At 37.9% G+C, this 18,051-nt stretch overlaps 1 protein-coding gene and 1 pseudogene across 4 annotated transcripts in view; both read right to left on the bottom strand.

Annotated features, from left to right (window-relative positions):
- Positions 1–18,051, bottom strand: part of TEC (tec protein tyrosine kinase) — a 132,548-nt gene that overhangs the window by 59,895 nt on the left and 54,602 nt on the right. The gene's annotated exons all lie outside the window — the stretch shown is intronic.
- On the bottom strand, positions 6,269–6,622 carry LOC112652146 (eukaryotic translation initiation factor 1-like; annotated as a pseudogene).

Consider the following 18,051-nt stretch of genomic DNA (forward strand, 5'->3'; position numbering starts at 1 on the left):
ACATGGATATGCAGAGCAGCTCTAGTCACAACAGCCGAAAGGTGAAAACAATCTGAATACCCATCAATGGATGAATGAAAACATGACAGAATATTATTTAGTCATAAGAAGGAAAGGGGCACTAATACATGCTACAATATGAATGAACCTTGACAGCATTATGCCAAGTGAAAGGAGCCAGACACAAAAAGTACCATATGAGTCTATTTATATGAAATATTCAGAAGAGGTAAATCCATAAGGACAGGAGGCAGACCAGTGCCAGGGGCCGGGAGGAGGGGGAAATAGGGACTGACGGCTTGACACATATGATCGAGCTTTCTTTCTTTTTTCTCTTTTCCTTTCCTCCTTTCTGTCTTTCACTTCTTTCTTTTCTTTCTTTTCTTCCTTTCTTCTTCTTAATCCATTGCTTTCCTCTCCTGGCCCTCATTGTATCATCTTTAGGATTCTATAATATTTAGTATATGTGTTTACATGGGCAGCTCTTCCCTTTGAATATTTTAGTCACCTTCTAGATAGCTTCCAGCTGTTTTCTTTCTTTCTTTTTCTTTTCTTTCTTTCTTTCTTTCTTTCTTTCTTTCTTTCTTTCTTTCTTTCTTCCTTCCTTCCTTCCTTCCTTCCTTCCTTCCTTCCTTCCTTCCTTCTTTCTTTCTTTCCTTCCTTCCTTCCTTCCTTCCTTCCTTCCTTCCTTCCTTCCTTTGTTTTGAGTAATGATCAAAGCTATACGTAGTTTTTTTTCAAGTGTTAATTATGTAATTTTGTGCCATCTGGATTTACATGATCTAATATTTTCTGACTTTTCAGATGATTGATAGATAATGGCAATCAAATGAGCATTAATAAAACTTTTTTTTAAGATGCAAAATATTCTCATCAATGTTTTTTAATACGATTTTCACAACTGTGTGAAATAGGTAAGGCATATGTTACTCCCCCTGCCCCTGCTCTTTAGGTACAAATGATTGAGGTTCAGAGTAATCATGTGACTCCCTGGTCCCAAAGACCAAACCAGCATGAGACCTCAAGTTAGCTGACTCCTGATTCTTAAAATTGATAATCATAAAGACTCTCAAAAGCTAGAGGTAAAAGGGCAGAATGTTATAAGTAGAGCTTAATAATTTAAATTGAGGGACTAGAAATAATTAGCAAGAGTCTATACCTCTTTCTAAATAAAAACAAAAAATATTTCTGGTGATGGGCAGGTATCCCGATAAAGGTGAAAGCTACATGTTGACATGCTCAGGAAGCCTCATTTACTCTTGTGCAATGTTTGTGAATCTTAGTGCTGAGAGAATTTTACTGCAATTTAGGAACCAATGGATCATCTCACAGAATGTATGGGAAGCGGCTCGTTTTTACTTTCAAAAGATGCTTTAATGAATTTTTTATGTAAAACAAGAGAAACTATGAATTCTAAGTGTGGGTGTGAATTTTTTTGCTCCCGATCACTTTATTTAAATGATTTTAAATATCTCACCTCCTGCTGTCCTTCACCATTTCTCCCACCCCAAACTCCCACCTTGGGCAACCACCAATCTGTCCTCTGTAGCCATAAGCTTGGTTTTCTTGTCACTGTTGGGTTTTGGGTTTTATTTTTAGATTCCACATATAAAAGAACTCATACAGCATTTGTCTTGCTTTATTTCACTTAGCACAAAGCCCTTGAGCTCCATCCATGCTGTCACAAATAGTAAGATTTCATTCTTTTTATGGCTGAAATACTCCACTATATATACATACCACATCCTCTTTAGCCATTCATCCATTGATGACTACTTAGGTTGTTTCTTTACCTTAGCTATTGTAAATAATGCTGCAATGAACATGGGGGTGCCTATGCCTTTTTGAGTTAGTGTTTTTTCCTTCAGGTAAATACCCTGGAATTGCTGGGTTATATGGTAGTTCTATTTTTAATTTTTAAAGGAACTTCCATATTTGTTTCATAGTGTCTGCACCAATTCACATTCCCACCAACAAAGCACAAAAGTTCCCATTTCTCCACATCCTCATTAACACCTGTTACTTCTTGTTTTTGTGATAATAGCCATTCTAACAGGTGTGAAGTGATATCTCATTGTGATTTTGGTTTGCATTTCCCGATGGTGAGCATCTTTTTCATGTACCTGTTGGCCATTTGTATGTTTACTTTGGAAAAATACATTTTCAGATCTTCTGCCTATTTTTTTAAAAATCAGATTGGTTTTTCTGCTACTGACTTGTATTTATATATTTTGGATATTAACCCTTTATTATCTACATGACTTGCAAATATTTTCTCCTATTCAGTAGATTGCCTTTTCATTTTATTGATGGTTTCCTTTGATGTGCAGAAGATTTTTAGTTTGATGTAGTCCCCTTTAGTTTTGATTTTGTTGCCTTTACCTGTGGTGTCATATCCAAAAAATCATTGCCAAGACTATATCAAGGATTACTACCTATGTTTTCTTCTAGGAGTTTTATGGTTTCAGGTTTTATGTTCAAGTCTTTACCTATTTCGAGTTAATTTTTGTGTATAGTATAAGAAAGTGATCCAATATCATTCTGTTGCATGTGGCTGTCCAATTTTCTAAGCACCATTTATTAAAGAGACTATCCTTTCCCCGCTGTATATTCTTGCTCCTCTTCATAAATTAATTCACCACATATGCTTAGGTATATTTCAGGGATCCTATTCCCTATTAATCTGTATGTCTATTTTTATGCTGTACCATACTGTTTTGATTACTATAGCTTTATAATATAGTTTGGAATCAGAGAGGGTGATGCCTCCAGCTATGTTCCTCTTTCTCAAGATTCCTTTGGCTATTTGGAGTCTTTTGCGTTTCCATACAAATTTTAGGATTGTTCCATTTCTTGAAGAATACCATTGGAATTTTGATAGGAGTTGCACTGAGTCTGTAAATCACTTTGGGTAGTATAGACATTTTAAAAATATCAATTCCTCCAATTCATGAAGATGGAATATCTTTCCATTTATCTGTATCTTCTTCAACTTTCTCCATTAATGACTTATAGTTTTCAGCAAATAGGTCTTTTACCTCCTTAATAAAATTGATTTCTAGGAATTTTATTCTTTTTGCTGTAATTTAAATAGGATTGTTTTCTTAATGTCTCTAATAGTTTGTTATTAGTTTGTAGAAATGCAACAGATATTTTTATTGACCTTATGTCCTGCAACTTTGCTGAATTCATTTATCAGTTCTAACAGTTTTTTCATGTACTCTTTAGAGTCTTTTACACATAATGTCATGTCATCTGCAAATACTGATAGTTTTACTTGTTCCTTTCCAAGTAGCATGTCTTTTATTTCCTTTTCTTGCTAATTGTTCTGGCCAGGACTTCCAATACTATGTTGAGCAATATTGGTGAAAGTGGACATCCTTGCCTTGTTCCTCATCTTAGACGAAAAGCTTTCAGCTTTTCACTACTGAGTATGATGTTACCTGTAGGTTTGTTATATATGGCCTTTATTATGTTGAGATATGTTCCCCCTATATCTGCTTTATTGAGAGGTGTGGGTTTTTTTAAGATTTTATTTATTTATTTGAGAGAGTGTGTGCATACACACACGACTGGGGGTAGAGGGAGAGGGAGAAGGAGACCCCCCAGTTGAGCAGAGAGCCTGATGTAGGGCATGATCCCAGGACCCCGAGATGGTGATCTGAGCCAAAGGCAGACTCTTCACTGACTGAGCCACCCAGGCACCCTGTTGAGAGTTTTTATCACAAATGGATGTTGAATTTTGTCAATGCTTTTTCTGCATCTACTGAGATGATCAAAGATTTTTATCCATCATTTTGTTAATGTGGCATATCACATTGACTGATTTGAAGATGTTGAACCATCTTTGAGTCCCTGGAATACATTCCACTTGATCATGGCATATAATACTATAAATATACAGCTAAATCAGTGTACTGATATTTGGTTGAGGATTTTTACGTGTATGTGCATAGGGATATTGCTCTGTAATTTTCTTTTCTTGTGACATTCTTGTCCAGTTTCAGTATTAGGGTAATGCAGGCCTCATAAAATGAGTTTGGAAGAGTTCCTTCCTCTTCTACTTCTTGGAAGACTGAGAAGGCAGTTTAGCGCCGCCTTCAGCCCAGGATGTGATCCTGGAGACCCAGGATCGAGTCCCACGTCGGGCTCCCTGCGAGGAGCCTACTTCTCCCTCTGCCTGTTTCTCTGCCTCTGTGTGTGTGTGTGTGTGTGTGTGTCCCTTATGAATAAAAAAATAAAATCTTTTTTAAAAAATTGATAGTATATAATTGTTCATAGTAGTTTCTTAATATTCTCTGTATTTCTGTTTTTACTTATTAATAGCACTTTTGTTTCTCATTTTATTTCTTTGAGATTTCTTTTTTCCTGATGAGTTTAGCTAAAGCTTTGTTGATTTTATGTTTTCAAAGAACCAGCTCTTCACTGATCTTTTCTATTGCTTTTTGAGTCCTTATTTCCTTTATTTCTGTTCTAATCTTTGTTATTTCCTTCCTCCTAACTTTAGGCTTCATTTGTTCTTCTTTTTTTAGTTCCTTAACGTATAAAGTTAAGTTGTTTGTTTCAAACTTTTCTCATTCTTGAGTTAGACATTTATCACTATGTATTCCCTCTCAGAACTTTTTTGTTGCATTCCATAAATTTTGGTATATTTTTATTTTCATTCATCTCAACATATTTTTTATTTCTCTTCTCATTTCTTCATTGATCCATTAGTAGTTCAGTAGTATTTGTTTAATCTCCTTATATTTGTGCCTTTTCCAGTTTTCTTTACGTAACTGATCACTACTTTCATACCACTCTGGTCAGATGCCTGATACGATTTTAATTCTCTTAAATTTATTTAGACTTGTTTCAGCAGTTTGCAGTTCATAAGAGAGTGACACGATAAAATCAAAGAGCTGAAAGAAAAAAACTTCCAACCAAGAATATTCTACCCAACAAAGTTTCTCAGAATCTTTGGAAAAGCCAAAGGAGTTCATCATCACTAAACTGGCCTCAAGAAATGTGGGTTTGTTTGTTTGTTTTTTCAAGATTTTTTTTTTTTTTAGATTTTATTTATTTATTCATAGAGATGCAGAGAGAGACAGAGAGAGAGAGGCAGAGACACAGGCAGAGGGAGAAGCAGGCTCCACACAGAGAGCCTGACGTGGGACTCGATCCAGGGTCTCCAGATCACGCCCTGGGCTGCAGGCGGCGCTAAACCGCTGTGCCACCGGGGTTGCCCTGTTTTTTCAAGATTTAATTATTTATTTGAGAGAGAGTGAAAGTAAGAGCAGAGGAAGAGGGAGAGAAAGAGAAAGAGAAAATTTCAAGCAGATTCCTCCACTAAGTACACAGCCCAATATGGTACTTGAGCCCAGAACTCTAGATCATGACCTGAGCTGAAATCAAAAGTTGCTGCTCAACTGACTGTGCCACCCAAGCACCACATGGCCTTACAAGAAATGTTAAAGGAACATCTTTGAGCCACAAAGAAAGGGTACTAATGAAGAACAAGAAAATATATGAAAGAATAAATCTCACTGGAAAGGTACATATATATTAAAAGTAATGGGTTAATTATTTACAAAGGTAGTATGAAGGTGAAAAGACAGGAGTATTAAAAATAACTACTTAATTGTAATAATTGATTACAATTACTAGTAAGGGATACATAAGATTAAAAGAGTAAAAGGTGACCTCAAAAACATGAAGCATGGGGGAGAGTAAAAATGTAGAGTTTTAGAATGTGATCAAACTTAAATTGTTATCAACTAAAAATATATAAGTTGTCATATGTAAGCCTTGTGATAATCACAATGCAAAAACCTACAGTAAATACATAAAAGATAGAAAGGAACATAAGTATACAATTAAAGAAAGTCATCAAACAACAGAGAGAAAAGAAAAAAAAAAAAAAGGAACAGAAAAGGAACTACAAAAACAGCCAGAAGACAATTAACAAAATGGCAATAAGTACACACCTATCAATAATTACTTTGAATGTAAATGAACTAAATTCTCCAATCAAAAGACACAGAGTGGCTATTTGGATTTAAAAAAAACAAAAAAAAAAACAAAAAGAAAAAAACAAGACCTATATATATGCTGCCTACAAGAGATTCACATTTTTTTTCTTGGCTCTTTTCTGTTTATTGCATGAAGGAGTTACACCATTCCAAGTTAAAAGCAGATCCCAAATGGTAAGAGTCTAAAAGCTGTGAAGTTTTTAAACTTGTGACAAGAGACAGAAGGGAAATTTGACCCATTTCAAGGAAATCCTCACTTAAGCTTCAGTGAGCCAAAAGCACTTAAAACCATGAAGCTTCAGCTGGTTGTCCTCAGCAAGTCCAATCTCTGTGAATTAGCATATGTTCTTGTGCATTGATCATCTTGGAGCTGAATTACTTCTCCATATTCTGGATGCTCAATTACAGTACCATTACAAGCAAATTTCTTCTTAAACACCTTTTTATGGTAATCATAATGGATCCCTTGGACAGTAGTAAGGGTCTTCCTGCCGTTTCTCTGTTGAATTCGTATATGGATATAGTCCTCAGTGTCAGCAGGAAGCAGATCATCACCCTTAACTTGAATCAGAAAAGAGGTCAAGAGAGTGGAGAGTCCAGATAGCAGACATAAGATATGACTAATTTTTCTGGATAGAAATGGCCTGCAGAAGGTGGTGGCAGGAGAAAGCCAGCATGGGGGAAGAAGCATCAAGAAGCAAGAAAGCTCAAGTGGGAGGCTGCTGAGTCCTTGGAAGTGGCTCAGTGACTGGGGCCAAGAGACTCACTTCAGATGTAAAGAAACAGACTGAAAGTGAAGATATGGGGGACACCTGGGTGGCTCAGTGGTTGAGTGTCTGCCTTCAGCTCAGGGCATGATCCTGGGGTCCTGGGATCAAATTCCTCATCGTGCTCCCCGCAGGGAGTCTGCTTCTCCTTCTGCCTACATCTCTGCCTCTCTCTCTGTGTCTCTCATGAATAAATAAATAAAATCTCAAAAAAAAAAAAAAAAAAAGAAGAAGAAATGGAAAAAGATATCCATGCAAATAGGAACCAAAAGAGTGTTGGGCTAACTATACTTATATCAGAAAAAAGACTTTAAAACAAAGACTGTAATAAGAATCAAAGAAGGCCATTACATAATGATAAAAGGGTCATTCCAACAAGAGGATATGATATTTGTAAATATTCATGCACCCAACATCGGAGCACCAAAATACATAAAGCTCCTACAAAATCCAAATACAAAATACATACTAATCGACTTAAAGGTAGAAATACAGTAATAGTAGGAGTCTTGAATACCCCACTTGCATCAATGGATAGAGCATCTAGACAGAAAATCAATAAGCAAATGTCAGCTGTAAATGACATGTCAGACCAGATGGACTTAAGAGATATTTACAGAACCCTCCACCCAAAAGCACCAGAATACACACTCTTCTCAAGTGCACACAGAACTTTCTCAAGGTTTCTGTTTGGGGTGATGAAAAGCTTTGGAACTAGAGAGTGGTGATTATCACACAACATGATGAATGCACTTGCTGCCACTGAAGTCAAAAACGGTTACAATGGTAAATTTTATCTGTATTGTACCGCAATAAGCCAAAAAAAAAAAAAAAAGGCAGTAGGAGACTTCAAACACAAGCCACAAAGTGGAAATAAGTATTTGCAAAGCATATATGGGCAAGGAGAAAATAAAGAAGAAAAAGTAGAAAGTCTAATTGAAAAAAGGAGGAAAAATACCTAAATGGGCACTTCAAAAGAGAGTACATACCAATGGACACTGAAAATATGCAGACTTGCTCATCCTCTGAAGTAATCAGAGAAATGCAGGTAGAAAAGACAGTGAAACACCACTGTACACACACCCACACATGGCGGCTCAGAGGCAGGGGTGAGGCTCAGGGCTGAGAGCAGGGAAGTTCCAAAGTCTGAGCAGAAAGTAGGTCTTCTATTCCCCATAGCCAATAACTACTGCCAATATGGTGGACACTTAATAGCTATTTAAAGATCTGAGAATCATATTTGGCCATGAAAAAGATTCTGGTGAACTATTTGCATAATCCAGAATCCTTATTTTAAGGTAGAAACTGGGGCACTGAGTGGATTAATGACCTCCCCCAGGTCAAATTGGCTAGCAGAGCTGAAACTAAGCCTCAAACCTTCTCACTGCCAATTCATCTCCCCCTGTGCCACAGAGTCTTGATGTGCAAGGGCCAAATTTTGTCACTCCCCACTCATAACCCTCTAAAATCTTCCTATCACATTAAAAAAGAAAAAAACCCAAAGTTTTTTCCGTGCCCACAAAGCCATTCATGCGTGGGGTGTGGTGACTGGGGGCCTCCTCCCCAACACATCCCACCCCACCCCTGTTCCACTTCAGGCTCTCTGCAGTTCCTTGAGCAAGGAAGCACCTGCTGACCCTCTTGAGGTCTTGCATTCCTGGCTTCCCCTCCCCCAGGGCTTCCATGTGGCCTGCCTTGCTCTTTTTAAGATCTCCATTCCTCCCACCATCACCTACAAAAACAAAAACAAAAAAAAAACAAAAAAACACACATGCATGCAAGGCTCCACCTCTCCTATCCTGCTTTGCTTTACATCATGGCAGGAGATATTTATTGGCTTCTTTTGTGCTACCTTTCTCCTCTAAAATTTAAGTCCAGGAGAACAGGACATATGTCTTATCTACTCCTTTGTGGTCTCACAGCCTAGAGCAGTACCTGCCACAAAAGAGGCATTTAAAATATTTTTGTTAATTTAATTTTTTCAAGTAAGAAGTTTTGCTGTTGTGGTTGCTGCTTTTAGCTAGAAAATTAGGGTAGAGGTGTCTGGGGAAATGGCCCAGGTTTGAATCTTATTACCCCACTAATTGGTAGTGATTATGAATTACAAATCTAGATTTCTCTGCCTTTACATTTTATATTTCAGTCGATTCAGAAAATTTGCAGATATCGGTTATGTACATTCTTCCACCATCCCCCATCAATCTTTCCCTCCAGCATACACCATTTATAGCTTGCTCAGCAAAGAAATATTTAATCCCACCCACCCTTTTGAATATTTGTACTTGGAATTTAAGATGCTTTTATTTTTGTTAACTTTTTAAAAACTGTTTTCTTCTCATTATTTGGATTAAATGTAACAGAAAATAACCCTTTTCTTTTCAAAAGATTTTATTTATTTATTCATGAGAGACACACAGAGAGAGGCAGAGACACAGGCAGAGAGAGAAGCAGGGTCCTTGCAGGGAGCCCGATGCGGGACTCGATCCCAGGACCCCGGGGTCAGGACCTGAGCTGAAGGCAGATGCTCAACCGCTAAGCCACCCAGGTGCCCCAGAAAATAACCCTTTTATAGCAAAATTGGCAATAGAAAATTGTGCCTCTATGTCATATTTAGAAATAGCACAGTATACTGGTTAATTACACAATAGATTTATAAAGATCCAGAGCTTGATTATATGTTCACAATACCTAATTCAAACATTCTATGAAGACCTATAACCATAAACACTCAGGAATTCATTTAACAAGAAAAGTACGGTACTTTAAAAAAACAACTCTGAAAATATTAAAGAGAAATAAATGTAAGAGAGGTGGACATATATCACTCTGCTCTTGAAAGGAAGACTTTTAAGAACATAAGCTAATTAGAAATGTGCTTGATTCCTTAGTGATCGTACAGCAGAGACGCCTGCAAGTATTTCACTGACAGAATTTGTAGACACGGTCAGATATTAGAGCAAATAAAGCCTTCTCTGCTCTGCAGAAACAGATCCAGGGTTTGTTATTTAAAAAAAAATTTTTTTATTGAAGTTCGATTTAGATCCAGATTTCGAGTGGCCTGATGCTTATACAGGTTAAGTAGAAGGCTCTCTTTTTTTCAAGTGCAAAATTATGAGTAGAAAATTGCTAGGATCTTTCCAGGACCCTGAAAAAGGGTTCTGGAATTAAGCCTCTAAGGCTTGCTTTTCTCTAACTTCATAGTAGATCCACCTGCGGTATATGAAAATGTCAGACTGAAGGAACAGTACGTCTCTCACGAGCACTACGCTGTCACGTGCTCCACCAACACACACACCCAGGGGAAAACATTCAGAGCAGACGGTCCCCAATGAGAGTCCTACCAACACAGGCCCCGAGATGCCTGGAACGTGAAGTAGCCCTGCTCTGCGTATGCATTTCCACCAGTTACCCCAGTCCCAAAATGCAACTGAGATCAATGGGAAGAGTGGACCCCCTGCGACACCAGGAGAACGGCACAGCTATACTTATTGCAAAAATGTCTGGATCTGGGAAAAGTCAGATTCAAGAACAAAAACCCTGAAATGCATTCCAAAAAAGGACAAAAGCGAGTGACCGGGCAACCTGTCTTGTGTGTATAGCTATTACAGCAACTGCAGGTGATTATATGGCACTTGCTGTATGCCAGGAGCTGTCCTGACCATTTCACTTGTAGTGACCCATTCACTCATCAAAACCTGGGATGGGGTACTACTTTCTCCCCAGTTTGAAGATGAGAAAAGTGAGGCATTGACCTTAAGTAACTTGTCCAATTATACAAGCTCAAAAGTAAGAAATTTAGGATTTCAATCCAGGTAATTTGGCTCCAAAGTCCATGGTAATAATCTCTCACTTGCAAACACAAAGAAATTCTTGTTAACTTGGAAATGGGCTGCAGACCACTACTGAAGTTCCCTATTATTAAGAGGGAACAGAAAACTGCTGATAGCAGCTGATTCCAGAACCTCAGGAAATATACTATTTCATCCACTGGATGTTGGTTTTGTTTCCTGTAGATATTTCAGTCACAACCTCTATCCTTAGAAAGTGATTAAATGTGACATGTGAAAATAATGACCCTGTTAAAAAGAAATTCTGAATTACATATTTGACCTTTAGCATAAAGCTACTCATTCTTTTTCCAAAAAAATTCAAATCTCTACCATTTATTTTGATGATGTACTATAATCAATCCTAGTCAGGACTGAACTAACCCCAAAATCTGCTTACTCTTGTAAAAAAATGTTAAACTTAATAATCTATTATAGAAGATTTAGAGAAGGTCCTTCTCAGTGGTGACACTGTTCTCTCCTGTTAGGGTTGACTATGAACGTGAATACATTCATACTGAATTGAGTTACTTGAAGAACAGCTTTAAGTATTTCTGCAATGAACTATTTAACCAAATCCACTTTAAAGTTCTTAAGAGTTACCATCTGAGTATAACCCTTTTTTTAAAAAAAATTTCATTTATTTATTCATGAGAGATACAGAGGCAGAGACACAGGCAGAGGGAGAAGCAGGCTCCCCGCGGGGAACCCGATGTGGGACTCGATCCCAGGACCCTGGGATCATGCCCTGAGCCAAAGGCAGATGCTTACCCAGTGAACCACCCAGGTGCCCCTAAGTATAACCCTTTTCAACTTCTTTCATATAACCATTCCCAGAAATATTTTCTTCCTTCTCTTCCACAAACTCCAATTTACTTGCCTGCATAGACTCCCACCACCTCACAGTGGAACAGTGACGAAAGAAGAAACACAAACCAACAATATTAAAAGAACTCCCTTTTCAAGGGCTGATACATAAAGCCAAAGCAGGGAAGGAGGAAGGAAACTATGTATACAGGTGGTCAGTGGAGTTATGTTTAAGGAAGTCCCCCTTTGCGGTCAGTAGCACAATGTGGTTTAACAGATAGCACATTAGCCAGAAAGATAAGACATGTTGGTTCACCTACTCAAGTGGGATGTCGATTCAGAGAAGCTGACCTGACTTTGTCCCCCAGTTTCTTCACTTATAAAATAAGTGGTGGGTAAATGGGTTGGTTATCTACAGATACACTTAATGGGGAGGCTACAGAGAACACAGCATTGCAAGCATGCATGCAAAACCCTTGTACTTTTGTGAAATCTACAGAAAAATGGAAAAACAGAAGGAAACCCTGAAATCCTGTATGTGTAACTACTCCATTTACACCTGGAAACCCAAGGGCAAGTGAAGTGAAAAGTCATAGGCCAAGGCAAACAATAGGTGGAGCAGAAGGATGAGAACTCCAGCTCCAAAGTAGAGCAGATACAGCATAAGAAAGTTGGTCAGGGGGCACCTGGGGGTGCTCAGCGGTTGAGCGCCTGCCTTAGGCTCAGGTCATGATCCTGAGGTCCCGGGATCGAGTCCCGCATCAGGCTCCCCACAGAGCCTGCTTCTCCCTCTGCCTATGTCTCTGCCTCTTTCTGTGTCTCTCATAAATAAATAAATAAAATCTTAAAAAACAAAAAAGTCAGTCATTATGAGCCTATAAAAGTAGAGCTATCTCTTACCCAGACTGTAAGCTTAACAAAGCCAGAATCATGCATCTTTTAATTCCCCAGTCCCTAGCATACTATACATAGTAAATCTTTGTTGTACCACTAATGAATAAACTAAAACAAATAAGGTGAGTCCCACATAACAAACAAAAGTGTATGGACTTATGGCCTCTCTTCTGCCACAAAATATACAAATAAAAAACATATTAATATATATTTAAATAAATATATTTAATAAATATATAATTCTTTGATATATAAGTTCTGTAACTTATAAGTACACAATTCTATATATAATTTATAAATATACAATTATATATGTAACTTACATATCCCTCTAAAATAAGAAAAATTCAGGGGATCCCGGGGTGGCTCAGCAGTTGAGCGCCTGCCTTTGGCCCAGGGTGTGATCCTAGAGACCCGAGATTGAGTCCCACATCGGGCTCCCAGCGTGGAGCCTGCTTCTCTCTTTGCCTGTGTCTCTGCCTCTCTCTCTCTCTCTTTCATAAATGAATTAAAAAAATCTTTAAAAAAATAAAAAATAAAAAATAAAAATAAAAAATAGATAAACTTAAATAAATAAAAATTAAAAAAAAAATAAATTTAAAAAAAAAAGGGATCCCTGGGTGGCGCAGCGGTTTGGCGCCTGCCTTTGGCCCAGGGCGCGATCCTGGAGACCCGGGATCGAATCCCACGTCGGGCTCCCTGCATGGAGCCTGCTTCTCCCTCTGCCTATGTCTCTGCCTCTCTCTCTCTCTGTGACTATCATAAATAAATAAAAATTAAAAAAAAAAATAAATTTAAAAAATAGATAAACTAAAATAAGAAAAATTCACATTACAATCTCATGAGCCAGGAATTATACCCATTCATGTTCCTTTTTTATGGCAAATAAAATTAAGGCACAGCTGTACCTATGTGGTTATGTGGAATCAAGATAGAATGGAAAAACATTTTCTCATACAACTAGGATAATGAGGGGGAGGGGATAATTTTTAATCTATTAAAAATCTTGAGAGATTTAAGTCTCTTACACATTTAATTTTATTTAGCAAGCAACTACATTCGGTACAATTTTTCATTTTAGGTGTTTAGTAGTGTGGAATCATGTAAGCATTATAGACAATTCTCTATGATTAAAAATTTTTAAAGTAAATGGCTTTAGTAATAAGACAATATCAATGTTTTTAACTATCTCAAGTAGTAATTATCAAACTTCAATATTTTATCTGAGAAGAACACTGTATTCACAAAACCTAAATGCCAACAATGGCAGGAGTTCTCCTATTAGTCAGAATTAATTGCTGAATAACACAGGTGTTTCTAAGCTCCCTTCTGCAGATAATCCTCTACAGGCACCTGACCAGCATCGACCAATGGCTAAGACTTAGCATGTCCTGACAGCCCAGAAACAACTCAACAAGCAGTTTCACTTTCTTAAATTGCTGGGTGATTTCTTCTGACAGTTGAGACTCTGGTTGTTTAAAATAATGTCCACATTTCCATTTGGGGGAGAGGATAACACTAATAAATACCAAATTAAGAAAGAAGTTTTGTTTCTACACTTAAATAATGCATCTCCTAACTAAAACAACAACAACAAAATTGCATGAGAAATAACTATCACAACGTCTTTAAAGATCTCTTTGCTCCTCAGAACACTAACGGACCACCACCATCATAATTATTGCCAACAAAGACTTTTTTGAGACCCCAATGGGTACAAGGCATTGTGTGATATGTTTCAATTATGAGGCAACAACCTTTGCCCTTGAGAAGATTATTATGTAGTTCATGAGGGGGGAAAAGGCTATAATAATAAAAATATAAAGAAATTTAACAATAATTTTAAAAGGGCAAGACACTTTCGACTGATGGGGGTGGTACTACAGTTACAGGGAAGAAAACTATTACGTGCAGCAAGAGCCTTTGCTCTTTCTCTGCAAAGGCAGAGAAGTGATCAGTATTTTTAAGCAAAGGTACCTGAAGAATCACTGGATAGTGTCTAGTCTGTGAATGACCATATTTTACCATCTGTGTAAGTGCTCTCACCTACTTGGGCAACCCAAACACATCCCTTCCCGAACTAAGGCAGTACAATCAGAGGCTAACTCAGGAACATTCAGATCCGGGTCTTGGTCCAGGCTTAGCAATCAGCTTACTGGGTGAACTCGAGCAGATCACTTCCTTAACCTCAGTTCTCACAAGTGAAAAATTTGAGGGTCATTCTTTAAAATACCTTCAAGCTCTAAAATTATATAATTATTACTAACAAACCAACTATCCCCTTGTATGGGCAACTGTTACAGAAATCTATATAGTTCTAGAACAGAGCAGTTCCACAAACATACCAAATCCCCTTCTACCCCATGGCCTTTGCACATGCTGCTCCCCCTGCATGGAATAGGCACTCCCTGGCCAACATTGCTCATACTCCAACCCTTGGCCAAGTAGAGGCCTCCAACCCTTCCCCAACCTCCGCCACCCCCTAAAATCTACATTTCTGCCACCTCCACACATATAATTTAATAATTTAATAATATAATTTAATAATCCACCTTCAGCTTCCTCCACACATATAATTTATTTGGCCTCTTCTTTGTCCCTCAGGATAAGTGTCATCATACTTATCTTCATCAACAAACACTAGAAACTACTAATTACAGAAGTAGCTTCAAAGACTTCTAAGAATCCCCAGCCCAGTAGTTCATGATGCAACAGGGAAAAAATAAAACTCATATGTTACAAAATTCATGATGTCAAATATAGTTTTGTTTTGTTTTTTGTTTTTTTCAAAAACTGCAACAAGTTTGACACACTTCCAATGAAGAGAAGTTTCTTTCAAGATAGGCAGGTGGGAAACCAGAGGTGAGAAGAAACACTATGTTTATTTCTTCAACAGTGATGCCATTTCCAAACATTCTGGGACTTGGTCTTTTCCCAACTGCCTTCAGTGCCTATGGCACAAGTCTTTTAAATACATTCAGTGGGAAAGTCGCTAAATAAAACTTTGAGGGAAATCTGATTTTTTGATATCACTAAAAAATGCTGAGAGCTAAGTCTTTCTTGAAAGATTTATTTATTTATTTTAAAGAGAGAGTGAGAGTGTGTGCACACGCGCACATGTCGGAGAGGGACAGGGAGAGACGGAGAGAATCTCCAGTAGACGCCACACTGAGCGCAGAACCAGATGCGGAGCTTGATCCCACGACCCCAAGATCATAACCTGAGACAAAACCAAGAGTTGGACACTTAACCAACTGTGCCCCTCAGGCACTCCGCTGAGAGCTAAGTCTTACGAATAAAATAAACTAGGTAATAGCCTATCTGAACAAAAATACTGATTTTCCTTATACTCTGTCTCAAATAATCAATGAATAAAATACGGTGAGGATAGCCAGATCCAAGAATGTTTTGCAAAATGTGAACTATTTTTATTATTTCTACTTTTAAGTAGCACAAGCACCAAACCTCTGATTAAACTCCTACTTCATTGACTAATAATTATTAATACTATACGGTCCTTCATAATATGCCTTATGTGCCTAACAACTGTTTTAAGATGGTGGAATAAAAACTTAAAACTGAAGGTGGGAGGAACATATGGAAACAAGAATAAGTCATTTTTACTCATCCTAATGGACCAGGCTAAAATAATCTCTTTGTCAGGAGGGGGATCTTCATCTCCTAATGATGACCATGAGAATGAGAGAAGAACAGACTATAACGGTGTTTAGATCTGATTTCATGTTTATGGACGTTCACACACAAAAAACCTGATTTCATGTTTATGGACGCTCACACATAATCACTGAGTATTTGTAAGATAGCTGGCATTCCATAGTATGTAACCAAAAAACAGCATTTCTTCTATACAACTCTTCTCCTTGCACCACGGACATTTAAAAACTTTGTCTTGACCAACAAAATGCAATATGTAAACTGGTATTGGATCTTGAACTTGGCAAGGGGAGGAGGTTGAGAAATAGCTATGAAGTCATTAGTGGCATGATGAAGGAAATTTGACCACAGACTCTGGATTTGATCAAAGTGTTATATCAGTGTTAAAAGTCTTGACTTTGATCATCATACTGCGGTTATAAAAAAGAATGGCTGTGTTCCTAGACAAAACACAAAGACCCTTTCAGTGGTAAAAGGGGCAATGTCTACAACTTTCTCTCAAATGGTTCAGAAAACAACACACAAAGAGAAAGAGACCAAGGGAACGAGAGAGCAAATGGGGCAACTGAGATTCATGAATCTCAGTAAAGGATACTTGAGAATTCCTTGCACTATTCTTCCAATTTTTCTTTAAGTTGAAACTACAGCAAAATAAAAAGTTACCCAAACAATTTCACGAGTGGCATTTTCCCCCTCTTCTGTCTTAAATAAGTTTCAGGATGCGTGGGTGGCTCAGCGGTTGAGCATTTGCCGTCGGCTCAGGGCGTGATCCCGGAGTTATGGGATCGAGTCCTGCGTTGGTCTCCCTGAGAGGAGCCTGCTTCTCCCTCTGCCTGTGTCTCTGCCTCTCTCTCTCTCTCTCTCTCTCTCTCTCTCTCTGTCTCTCATTAATAAATAAATGAAATCTTAAAAAAAAAAGTATTATATAAGTTTCCACTTCCTAGAGAAAAAAATAGTAACTTATGACATAAAAATAGATTAATTTGGCAAATTAAGGAGGTAAAGGACTTCAGACCTGCATCTTCCCCCTTTAACATGACTAATGATGAGGAAACTCAGATCCAAGTCAGTAGAATATAAAACAGATACAACCGAGAAGTAGGAGAAGAGACACAAGAAAGGAAACTGAGACACAAGACATGGAACTGCTACAACCTAATTTCAGAAACAAGGAAGCTCAACTGCCAATAAGAAAATGAGTTTTCATGGGATAACATAGCTGAGAATTTCCAAAGCCAAAAAAAAAAAAACCCTAGTACACTATTATATTGTCTGTGGAGTATTTAGAGCTATCCCATTTTTTACAAGCTGGTTGAACTACCTAGTAACCTCTAAGTCTGATGCAAATGCTTCCAATTGACCTGTAAAAGAAATGATTTTCCCCACTCCACACCCACTCCCCAGAATCCTAAAGAAATGCTAGAAGTCATACATGTTCAGATAGTCATTAGAAGGGCCCTGTAATGCTATGCTTCCCACTGGGAGGTCTACCTCGCTTAAGATAATAAATAACTAAAAAGGAAACATCACATCATCTCAGAACCTTAATAGGCTCTTATCTCTATATCACTAAGAGTCTCCAGGTTCCCAGGCTTGGTCAAGAGAACAACCCTATATGACCCAAAAGACAGAAATATGGGCGGTTGACCAGGGTATTCAAGGAACGTGTGTCATTGTAATTATATAACTCATTGCCTCTACCATCCTAACAGTTAACCTGTGTAAAAGATTAAAATTTCAATAATCTCATTACAAAGGGTACGTGAATAAAGCACGGGAAGCACCTGTGCATTATAGGAGAGCCTCAAATCCTGTCTCTTCTACATATGAGCAGTGTGACAACCTTTCTGGTTGATCATGACGTATGTTTAAGATAAACCTGTCCTGCCTGCTTCTAAAGGATGAGGCTTGCCCATTCCTCCTTTGATCCATCCAGCCATCCATCATGTACTTAGTAGTCAGCTCTACACTAGACTCTCAGAAATACAAAGATGGAAAAGCTACTAGCCCTGCCCTCAAAGAGCTTCAAGTCCAATGGGAGACACAGATATGTAAATAAAGTCAGGTAAC

Source organism: Canis lupus, chromosome 13 (assembly GCF_003254725.2).
Source record: "Canis lupus dingo isolate Sandy chromosome 13, ASM325472v2, whole genome shotgun sequence".
NCBI classification, from domain to species: domain Eukaryota; kingdom Metazoa; phylum Chordata; class Mammalia; order Carnivora; family Canidae; genus Canis; species Canis lupus.